Raw genomic sequence first — 9,777 nt, 5'->3', positions numbered from 1 at the left:
TTGCTAAGCTCCTTTCAGTTGAAAGTGCTTGAAATGATTGCTCAGAAGACCTTTAAGTTTCCACTATGTAAACCCACCTTGTCTCACGTCCTCAGTAACACAGGAGATGATGAGGGACCTGCTGCTCCTCCACTCTTTGTGCCTGTTTGGCTGTTTCTCGTAAGTGGTGCATACAGCATTGACATAGCCTCCTAATCCACTCATAGTATACATTATTAACCTTATGTGACAGACATCTGCCTTTTTCCAGGACTCTTTTGAAAATGCCTTTTTGAAGATCATATATTGTTTTTTATTAAGAAAGAATTTTATTTGGCCAGAACCGGCTTACACAGATCTGGTAAACTTCTCTCTGACTACACAACAGTCCCAGATCATTTTTCATTTTCAAACTTGTAGTTATCAGCCAACCAACACTGACTGAAGTGACATCTCTTGGTCAATTTGACAGAGACACTGGACTCTTTTGCATCCCCTTTAGGGCTGTCCCAAACAATTATTTTTCTAGCGAATGATCTAGCGATTATTTTTTTTTTTTTGATTAAAGCTACTCTAACCTATCTTGCATTTCACACAGCACGTAGGAAAAAATCTGAATACAATACCAGAGTAGAGACACACATTGGTCAAGAAGGTTGGTCACGTGCCCTGTAGTGGTGGGATAGCACATTGCATATGCGACCAGGAATTCCATAATAGGAGCATCAGTGACCCGTTCACAGGTAAATATGAACACATAGTGGTCATTTATTGCTGTGTCATGAATGACTGCTGTTTTAATAATGATATACTTTCAAGTGGTTCCACAACTCTCTCAATGGCTAATGTGTTAAGCAAGTTTGCGTGCTAAATTTACTTGTGTTTGTGTTATGTTAGCCAAAATCTGTCGTTTTCTTTATTATTGGCCCTTCATCTCAATATTAATTCATTGTTAAAATAACATTACCGTTAATGTTACTTGCATGAAGTGATGTGGTAACAAGGGATATTTTCATTGATTTTATTAATGTGCCAAGACTGTGTGTCAACATTTAGTCTGGGTTCATAGCTAATACCGACTCAATATCAACTCCAAGTTGGCTGCTAGCTCATGCAATAAAGTGCATATTAAAAATAACTTGGTAATTGCAAAATTGCTGTTTTCTTTCATCCAACCACAATACGGTTGCTCCAGTCCTGGTCAGTCTTGTGAACAATCCCTCCTTCATGTGCATGTGCCAGGTCAGAGCCTATGGAAATGCCGTCTTTATAACAGCTCAAAGTGAAAAAAGAGGTCAGAATGATTCAGGCTCAACAGTATTTTCAGTTCAGTATCTCTGATGTACCACCCCAGCCTCCATTAATGCCATGCCAGCTAACATTAATATAGCAGGTCAGTTCAAGTTTGAGTTTGAACCAGGAACTGGAGATGTAAGATGAGGTCAAAAACCAGGAGGCAGATGTGCAGGAGAAAATCAAGGAAGAGAATCCACTGGGTGCTGTTGAGGAGAAGCTGCAGGGGTGCTGACAGTGCATGAGAACTCCTGAGAGAACTACGAAAATAATCAAAAGGTCCTTTTGAGGTCATCACTAAACCTAAACTTTGGAGCTCTCTCCTGTTGGACTGCAGGTCCTTTATTTAGTTTTTAGTATGTCACTTCATTTCATAATTTGTATGTTTCTGGCATGTTTTATGTCTGCATGTTGTATCTGTTGTGCTGTCTTTTATTTGTTTTTTGTCTTCAATTGTGAAGCACTTTGTGACACTTGCTCTACACACAGAAGACACAGAACATCAGGAGAGCCCCAAACTGTGATTTCAGTATCATGAAACTACATCTGATCTGAATGACGTTATATTTGGAATTCCTTTTGTCCTTCCTTTTATCAGGAAGATAAATGTTTGACCTTCTGGAAAGGGGCTGCAGGCCATCAAAAACAAAATCAATTTCTAATCAATTTTATAACATTTACCACTGCAAAATCAATGGATTACTATACGAATCTGTTATTAATACTTCATTAACATGTTTTATAATTGCAGATGACTGATGAGCTTTTGCTGATGGCTTATTGGGAATTGAAACTCAAGACTCTTTGTAGTGACATACTAACTGTAGTCAGCAGACACTGATGACTTGTAAGAAAGTGACAGACAGACAAGCATTTTCAAACCAATTCAAGCCAAATTTACTGATGTGGAGCCAAATCATGATAAAATCTCTGGACACTTTCATACAGAGCAGGGCGGATGTCTCTGCATGGGGAAGTGAAATAAGTTTCTCTGTTAGAAAATGTTGGGGGATAGAATTGTCCTCGCAGCCCTTAATCAGCTCCTGGAAGTCTGTTAAGTCCAACAGGGCCTGCAGAAACGCACAAAGAGTTTGCACTTTACATATTATTTTTAGATATTCAGTTACACAGATATATAGCATCCCTGTCTCCACTTGAGAACATCTAAAGGTTTCATAACGTCTAACATGCATTCAAAAATCAGGTTAACTGGAAATTCATGGTTTAGACACTAAGACACTACCAAATATTCCACAGTGTTATGCACCAGCCTGATCCACAGGACCATGAGCTCAAACCAGTTGGCAGAAGAAAAGCTCGTTCTGGTGGATGAAGTTCAGCATCTTGGCATGTCAGATTTCTGTTGATGGCTGGGTGCTCTTTCACACAACATTTGGAAATACCTGTTAGAGGAAGAAGATGATGTCAACTGAATGTAACAGAAAGGTGGCTTTAATTTATCAGCCCAGGTATGCTATTATTACACAGCTATGATTGTCTATCTTACCTGAAAGGTTATATGTATGAGTGCATCTCTGCTCTCTGGTCCCTGGTGCATCTTTGGTCCCTGGTCAGCTGAGGTCTTCACACGGCAAAAACATAGGATTCAGCAGCGTAGATTTCTGGATGATGCTGTAAATGAAGAATTGGCCAAACCTGCAACACTAGCAGCCTGCTGACAGAGGCTCTAGTTGGAGGTTTGGCCAAGCTGTTTGTCAGAATCTGCAGGTGGAGACAGGGGCTACAGGTTGCTGACAGAGACTGTTGTTGCAGGTCTGGTCACAGCTGTCTGCAAGAACCTGCAGGTGGAGGTGTCATTGCTGCAGGCTGTTGCAGAGGCTGTAGATAGAGGTTTGGTGAAGCTGTCTTTCAAAACCTGCAGGTGGCAGTAGCGGTTGCAGGCTGCTGACAGGCTGTAGATGGAGGAGCTGAGCTGTCTGCCAGAATCTGCAATGGGGGGGCGGTGGCTGCAGGTTAATGGCAGAGTCTTGAGTTGGACATTTAATCAAGCTCTTGCAAGAATTTGCAGGTGGAGGCTGCAGCTGCATTCTGCTGGAAAAGGCTTAGTTTGAGGTTTGGTCAAGCTGTCTGTCAGAATCTGAAGATGGAGGTGGGGGCTGCAGGTTCTTAACAGGCTGTAGATGGAGGAGCTGAGCTGTCTGCCTGAATCTGCAGGGGCGGTCTTTAGTTGGACATTTGTCCAAGCTTTTGCAAGGGTTTGCAGGTGGAGGTGGGGGGCCACAGGTTAATGGCAGAGGCTGTAGATGGAGGAGCTGAGCTGTCAATCTGCCAGTGTGGAAATACCTGTTAGAGGAAGAAGATGATGTCAACTGAATGTAACAGAAAGGTGGCTTTAATTTATCAGCCCAGGTATGCTATTATTACACAGCTATGATTGTCTATCTTACCTGAAAGGTTATATTTATGAATGCACCAGGGACCAGAGAGCAGAGATGCATTCATAAATATAACCCTTCAGGTAAGATAGACAGTCCCTGGTCAGATGAGGTCTTCACATGGCAAGGGGGCAGGATTCAGCGGAGGCTGCAGATGGAGGCTTGGCTAAGCTCTCTGCCAGAATATGCAGGTGGAGGCTGCAGCTGCACACGTTGTTTGCCAAGGCTTAGTTGTAGGTTTTGCCAAGCTGTCTGTCAGAACATGCAGGTGGAGGCAGCGGCTGCAGGGTTGTGACAGTGGCTGTAGATGCAGGCTGCAGAGGCTGCAGATGGAAGAACTGAGCTTTCTGCCATAATCTGCAGGTGAGGGTGGTGGCTGCAGGTTGATGGCAGAGGCTGTAAATGGACATTTTGCCAAGCTATCTGCGAGAACATGCAGGTGAGGCGGCAGATGAATGTTGCTAGCAGAGGCTTAGTTTGAGGTTTGGCGACAGCTATCTGCCAGAAACTACAGGTGGAGGCGGCAGCTGCAGGGTTCTGGCAGAGGCTGTTGTTGGAGGTTTCGCCACACTGTCTGTCAGAATCCGCAGGTGGAGGCGTCAGCTGCAGGTTTAGATGGAGGTTGACAGAGGTGGTTGTGGTTGAGGTGTAGTTTGAATGCATTTCAAAATGTAAAATTCTTGTAAGAAGTTATTGGTGTATTGTGGAGCAGGACACCTTGAAGGAGGTAGATGGCGGCAAGGCTGCAGCTGTCTGCCAGAACATGCAGGTTGAGGGTCAGGCAGCAGGCGGCTGCTGCAGTTGGAATGCAGAGTTTAAAACTGGAAGTGAATCTAAGAAACTAGTGGTGGAGTGTAGAGCAGGACACTTTAGAGGCAGTAGATGGAGGTTGCTGGTAAAAAGCATGCAATTCAAATAAATCTAACTAAATGTAAATAAATGTGATTAACAAAATCATCTTAGTTAGAAATCAAAATCAAGTGTTTGGACGGAAGCGCTTACCTGAAGATTTACCTTCAGGTTTGGCTGTCCTCTTCTGCCAGTTGCTGCCTTCCTGTTTTCTCATTCTAAAAAGATTTTGCACCCACCTTGGCTTGGGGCCATTTGGCAACGACTTAGGCTTACCTGGAGCCACAGGTCCTTTAGAGGGGCCGGCTTCCACAGGCTTACCTGGTGCTGGAGGTGGGTCAGAGAGACTCACCTCAGGATCACTGCCATGTGGGGGGACTGGTTCCCGCAGCGGGCTGATGGGCCTCGGTAACTACTGACTACTGCTCCACATCATGTAAACAACTTCAATTTGACTCCATTGTTTCAGTTTCTAACACTATGTGTTATGACTGTGCACTGACTACACATTTTCTTTTTATCTGCATGTTAGACAATAGACTAGATTAGGTCAGAATACAGTTTCTTACAGTGTCTCCCAGGAGACTGGACGTATCCGAGTCACCAGATGATGAGTCACTGGAGGAGTTCCACGGGATTGGAGTGATGCTGTCCCAATTGTAGCCTTGGGCCATCTGATGGAAAAAAAAAAAAGTGCGAGTGTGAGACCACAAATTTATCACATATTGAATTGGCCCATTAGCACACAGTCAACACTGCTAAAAACTGAGTGTACAGAATACAATTAAATGTAGCATTTCTGACTGCAAGTTAATGCCAAACTCAGAAAATTCAGTCACAATCTACTTTTGAAAACTAATTCAAATTGAAACCTTTCTTTTAGTCACAATAATTGTGTTATTTCTAAATCTAGTGTTCCCTTCTAAGAGTCTGGAAGCTTTCTGACAGCATACTTATAGTCATGGATGGATTACTAAATGGACCTACTGGGCACAGGCCCAGGGACCCAGAGTGTCAGGGGCCCCTCTGGCCTTCACCTGCAAAATATGACTCAAATTAACACATATTGACCAGGAAGAGACTCAAAATGACCACAAAAAGATGCTAAGGAACTGCAAAGAGACAAAAACACCACAAAATAGGCAACTACAAACAGACAAAAAAAAATAAGAAAAAGACACAAATTGACCTCAAAGAGACACAAAATAGCACCAAAAAAGACAAAATGGGAGGAAAAAAATCACAAAATTATCCTAATAAGACACACAAGATGACCTTAGCCAGACACAACATGACTTAAAAAGACACAACATGACCTCAAAGAGACACAAATGTCCTTTAAGGGACACACAACAGCCAACAGAGACATCAAACAAACCAAAAACGACACAAAATGGCCTCAAAGACACACAAGATGACATGAGATATTCAACAACATGATAATTTTACGCTCTTGCTGAATGAGAAAAAGCCAGCACCATATCAGCATTTTTTTCTAGAGAAATCTCCATGACACACACCTCTCTGTTGCTCTCACAGTATGATGACATAATATTTAAATGATGTTTTGTGTAAAATACTTATAAATGAACAATATCCTAAATATTGAGAAAAAGGCTGAATCATGAGCATATTCAAATAATAAGGCTTCAGTGCTTGTGTCACTGCTTGCAGCACCGATGGCCTACATCACCAAGAAGTTAAAAAAACATATAAGCTATATTTTTATTAGCATGTTGATGCTGGGCTGTTTGTTGGACAGTTGGTAAACCAAAGACAGTAGCTTTGGATTTAAACTTAGTAACAGTCAAACGTCAGTCCAGTGTGATCCTTTTACACTAACATAGTACAGATGTAGGCAAAATATTGCAATATTGGTAATATTATGCCTACATCAGTACATTTTTGTAAAGTCTCAACGGTAAAATACACAGAAAACAACATGGGCTGTAAAAAGTGTCAGAATCTCTCGTCTACCTTGAAAGAGTCCGTTAGTCAGTGACAGCAGGTCTTAAGATGAGGTCCAGAGGCAAAAGGTCTCAGTTTGTCAGTAGTTTTTCTGAAAAATTGTCGAGGACAAGTTGAGATGCTGCTTCTCTCTCCGATGCAAAGTTTGTTCTGATTGAAATGTTTAAATGTGTGAAATAATGCACCTAGAGACCACATAGCAACCATGGAACCATCAGGTCCATAACAACACGTCTGACCTCAGAGCTGTCATTACGTCCACACCGGCCTGTCCTCTACTGCAGGAACAATAGCATCTGTTAGTGTGTGGCGATTTATTAAACCGGCCTACATGATATGGCTGCATTGCATATAAATTGTGTTTGCTTTTAATTTTCAAATTATTATTATTATTAACTTTTTATTTGTGTGTTTTTTGTTTGATGCACAAACCCTGACAAAACAACTCCAAAAATAGGTGCACTCTCTGTTCTAAACAAACAGCCAGACACAGAATATCACTTTTATTTAACATCTGTAAACCTTTACCCTTAATAAAACAGATTTTGCCTCTCATTCCTACATATTTTGCATCCCCTCTAATAAACTGTTTTTGATTTCTTATTCCTCTACACATAACACATCCCCGGGTATGGACTAGTATTTATTATTTATAATTAATGTTTTACACTTGTTTATTATCTTGTATTAATTCATTGTGACTTTTAGCACTTTTAAATTTTTTTATAAGCACTTATTTATCCATGGCGGACGAACACTGCTTTCTTTTACTATGAAATCCAACTCTCTATTTATACTTACTCTCTTTTATTTATATATTTAGTTATTCAAAATATTTTTTTTATTACTTAATTAAACATTTATTCTGCCTGCAGCCAGAACCCTCATTGAAATCTACAAACTAAATAACCTGTGTGAAAATCCAGGGTGGGCTATTTTTATTGATCATATCTTAACAGAGCAAGGTTTCATTGAACTTACCAGAGACTAATTAAGGAAATTTTATGATTTTTTTTACTGTCCTTAATTTTAATTTCTTACTGAGTTTTTTAAGTGTTATGCATGAATGTTTTATTTTAGATTTTATTTTTTATGCATGTTTTATTAATTGTTCCTTTTATAAGCACTTGTTTAATGATTTTTATCCTTTAAGCACTTATTAATCCTTTTAGTCTACTGAAATTCAGTCTCGCTCCTTTTAATTTATAGCAGCCCCGGGTGAGAGGTAAGAGACCCTTAGAGGCTGGAGGACTTTGGTTAAAATATCACTTCCCTCTGCCAACGTACCCAGTGGCCCAATTGACCTTGCATCATTTTTTATCATACTTTTTAACAGGGCCTTCAAAGATTAATTTGGTCTTTTTTACAATTTTTTAACATTATTTGTATTATAAAGCCTCTGAGAGCCCGTGCCCCCCGGAGTGCTCTTTTAGAACACTGTGTTTTCATCTTAACCTAACCCCCATATTGGAATTTGATGGCTAGAAGAAATAATTGGACTCAAAATTGATAAACTACGTATATTACTGTCTTTTGTACGGCTAAAAGGTACTACAGTACCCAAGATATACTTTTTTTCTTGGTACAATATGCAGTATATCTACCATAGTGCATAATACAATGTTTTGATGACACTTTTTCTTCTGCATCACTTCTTTTTCTTTAACTTTGCGTGCGTGCGTGCATGCGTGTTCTTTTGTCACAGATCACAGTCTGCATGATTGGTTGTGAAAAGTAAGATGTCACTCACTCACTCACTCACTCACTCACTCACTCTTTTTCTTCCCAGCTTGCTGTGGTAGACACCGACCGACGGAGGAAAAAGTGAAAGCCATTGTGGCCAAGGAGAAGTGGGAGAAAAATGTCCCCAATTTCCCGGACGTCTTTCAAGCGTGGGTCTCTCTTTTAAAGACAGCCATTGAAGATGATGAAGCCATTAGCAAATCAGTGGTTGAGCAAGAGTAGAAGAGGATCAACTTGAAAGATTTTGGAGAACCAAAGGGCAAAGGTGAGAAAAGACAGAAAAGCACAATGCAAATGTTCCTGTAATGACTTTGCCATGGCAGCAACATAACAGCTTCTTATGGGTTTTTTTTCTTTCGCTCTCCTACGCAGGCGTCATCGCCACCATGCTGTTCTCCAAAGGAGATGTCGTCTGTGATTATCACGGAAAGCTCATCTCAGAATCAGAGGGGAAGAAGATGATGGAAGAAAAGCAGGAGGGAATGAGCTACCTATTCTTCTTCAAGGGCAGGCTAGACACCAAGCTATGCATCGATGAGCAGACATTCCCCTGCGAGTGTCACCCTGGAAGGAGACCTTTGGCAGGAGCATGAACCACTCTGGCAAGGCTTTCAACGTGTAGCCTGGGGTCTTCCAATTGAACTGTCCGGACGGACAGAAGGACACTGTCCTTTTCTTGGCGACAAGAAACATAGACTGCAAAGAAGAGCTGATGTGGGACTATGGGGTGAGATGGAATTCCTTCAAAGGTGAAGGTATGGACCTGGAATGGTTAGATGACTAAAGAGACTTGTGGTGTGGGATGCTCTGAAGACTGACTGCTGCTGTAAGATAACATAACATAAGATTGACATAGAAAGGGTTACAAAAAAGTGCAAACACAAAATGAATGTCTTCTCTTAAACTTGCTTATTAGAGAAACACAGTGTTTAAACACTGAAAAATGTTACTAGAGGAAAAAACCATGCATAAAATAATGCATGTGAAACATTCCTTAATGATATATGGGCTAATTGTAATCACCAGACATCAGGATGACCAATTTCATTGCCATATAAATAAAAAAATATCTAGCCTATTTATCTATATCTATATCTATCTATATAAATGAAGGACTACGTGAATAAATAAGTTATTGCTTAAGACAAAGAGGGACAGAGAGAAAGGGTAGGCAGCTAACTATAGTCTCTGTGTTGATACGATAGCATTTCCATTTAATTTTAGGTCAAAGTAACTACTTTTTAATACTACTACTTTTTAATGGTTTGTAGGTGTAATTGCTACTTTTGTCCACTAGATGGAGGCAAGTGACCACATATCACAACAGTTCATCTGTGTTGAAGTCTAGGACCCAGCACTTGTGGTGAGATAGCATATGTGATACAAGATCTGAGGACACGGGCTTCAGCGTATGCGCTGCTTCATCTGTCTGTCTTTGCCCCCTCCTGTGGCCACCCAGTGGCACTGCAGTGGCACAGAACGCCACACTTACTGTGCGTTCCCACCAAAAGATTCATGAGTGTCATAAGCAGCCAGCAGCCATTCATTT

The sequence above is a fragment of the Epinephelus fuscoguttatus genome, linkage group LG3 (assembly GCF_011397635.1).
Source record: "Epinephelus fuscoguttatus linkage group LG3, E.fuscoguttatus.final_Chr_v1".
NCBI lineage: Eukaryota > Metazoa > Chordata > Actinopteri > Perciformes > Serranidae > Epinephelus > Epinephelus fuscoguttatus.
The sequence above is the reverse complement of the archived record's forward strand: the minus strand, read 5'-3'. Positions refer to the sequence as shown.